At 37.0% G+C, this 2,554-nt stretch overlaps 1 long non-coding RNA gene across 1 annotated transcript; it reads left to right on the top strand.

The window, feature by feature from the left end:
* Window positions 1–1,087: 1,087 nt before the first annotated feature.
* LOC131533926 (uncharacterized) lies at window positions 1,088–2,220 on the top strand. Its single transcript, XR_009269244.1, has 3 exons — window positions 1,088–1,584; window positions 1,986–2,050; window positions 2,142–2,220. It is a non-coding gene; the product is annotated as an uncharacterized LOC131533926 (long non-coding RNA).
* Window positions 2,221–2,554: the final 334 nt, after the last annotated feature.

Here is a 2,554-nt window from a genome sequence, read left to right as displayed (position 1 = left end):
CCCGATGAATTAGCGGTAAATTGACATTGTTTGGAGACGAACAGACGACATTAAAAGACATAAAAAAAGATGAGCAAAAGCCTATCAGTAAATAAAAATAAACTGAATATATTACAAATCTTTTGCAAATAAGATAAGATAAAGATATCGCTGACCCTAAACCGCAAGGTCCTACATTATTAACTTTCTAAAGTGTCAAATTAAGTGGGAAAGACAAGTCAAAAACGCGCAATAGCTGGATTTGGCAACACGGAGACTGAACTCGCGTCCTCACTCGCAACTCTCTCAAGCCTCGTTCACTCCTCACTAACCACGGACGCTAAACATTCTTGCAAACTGTCTAAACTGAATTATACATACAGACATATGAGGAGTTTAATAGCAAATTTGTCATTCAGAGAACAAATTTTATTTTTGAACATGAAAAATTTACCGAGGTTCGGACCTCGGTGACCTCATAGCTGGCTACGGGCCTGGATGCACCGAATTAGCAGATTTCCCGCATGCTCGGAAAACCAGGGCCGTACTGGGACAAAATGACAAAATACACCCACCACAAATTTTGAAACCACTGACAGACCTATTCTTTCCATGGTCATCTCCATCAAGGTTTAAATCCTTAGCCGGGGGCATGCAAAATAATTAAAGGTTCTCTCTTGAACTGCACTTTCATTTTCCTTTTCGATCTCTTCATTTTCCCTGATATCTCTCAGTGTGTGTGTGTGTGTGCTAAGTTTTTTCGATGATTTTCTTGTAGGCCTACCCATCACAAACAGCACATACTGTCTCCACCTTGTTGCAAAACAACCACCGCATTGTAATTTGTTTGCATGTAATATATATTTATTTAAAATTTAATATATAGGCCTAAAAATATATATATATATATATATATATATATATATATATATATATTATTTTTTTTTATTTATTTTTTTTTACAATTTTCTTCATTTACCGTGTCTCTAAAGTCATCTTCTAGTATGTACACTGACATTTCTGTAATTTCCACAGTTATTTACTGTATATCACCCAGTGTAATACTGCAAATTCCCTTTACAGTAAATAACTGTAATACCCTTTGCATCATGGGAATTTTCCGTGACGTCAGACCCCACATACAGAGACTTACTGTATTTTTTAAATTGCTGTATACTACTGTAACCGTCTCTTTGGGGCCATTATACTGAGGTCGTTTTATTTTCCTCATTTCTTACATTTGGATTGACACAATTTGCCCTGCACCATGTCTACAACGCCGCAGCAGCTTGGGACTGACTACTGGACCTGTTACATCGCTTCTAATGGTTGGAAAATCCGTTTGTACTTCGTGTCAGAAACAGCGCGAGCGCTTGGAGTACATCTGTACATCAGAAATATACCAGGGCATCACATTACTGTGCGCATCCACTGTAGATAATATATATAATGGGGTGCTTTTTTATCGAGTCGCGCCGCGCCACTCGCGTCCGAGGAAGACACGGAAGCAGCGGGACAGTGCGGCGGCGCGCCGTGGAAGAGCTCCGGAGAACATCTATACTGTGTGTCGATGCACCTTACGAGAGAATAAGACCAGCAAGCAAGGTAAAAATATATGTACGATTGTCTGTGTGTTTGTGTCAGATTTTTGCTCACCAGTTTACCTAACATTAACTTACTCCTCAACATGGCGGTTACAGAAGTTTACCATGGTAAACTGCGCTGTCGTTTCAAACGACTTTTGTCAGCTTATTGAATTAAGTTACCGAATTAAATTTGTTTTTAACGAGCAACGCTTATCTTATATTAACATTAGGTTAACTAATGTGAAATTTAGTTCAGGTGTTAGTAGTTAATGTTGGCCAGTAGCCTGAGAAAATAAAATCGTATGTTCGCTATGTTAAACAAGTTTTATGGCTAGCTGCCTTTCTAGTTTTAGAATTAGTTTATTATAGTTTTTAATGGAATTTAAGATTTACTGCATTTTTTGTATTTGTGTTTTAAAGGCAACTGCAATGAAGCATCAAGAAAGACATGAGCAGGCCAGCCACCCTGAGATTGATAATTCATGGTAAGAGAACAACTATGGTTTTGAGAGATTTGTGTATTCTATATGAGGTTTGCCTTTTAAAAGTGTGTTGTTTCTTCTACTTGTTTTTCAGAGAAGACATTTCTGTCAAAGTGGTGGGTGAGCAGAGATGATGGCCACGTTTTGGAGCAGCACCTGGGTTTTGCAGAGGGCTATGTATTTTTTGGCTGCTTGTCTTTTTTTCATTATGTTTCTGTTGCCTAAAGATTCTTTGTGAGGATGAATCCAGAGGACGCAACATAATGCACTGCAAAATGTCCTAAGACAGGAGAAATGGAGAAGATGCACTGTTCCAGCATTGGAAGACAGTATTTTTAAGTGTTATACATGCAATGTTTTAAATAAAGAATTTGATATTTTGTAATTGTGGTGTCTGTTTTAATTGAATGCCAGTAGTACTTATGTAGAGTAAAAATAAAATTAATTCTATATAAAAATAAAATTTAATGAAATCTATATTAAAATGAATGAATTACAGTAGTATAC

The sequence above is a fragment of the Onychostoma macrolepis genome, chromosome 25, assembly GCF_012432095.1.
Source record: "Onychostoma macrolepis isolate SWU-2019 chromosome 25, ASM1243209v1, whole genome shotgun sequence".
NCBI lineage: Eukaryota > Metazoa > Chordata > Actinopteri > Cypriniformes > Cyprinidae > Onychostoma > Onychostoma macrolepis.
This window is presented reverse-complemented; position numbering and strand designations above follow the sequence as displayed.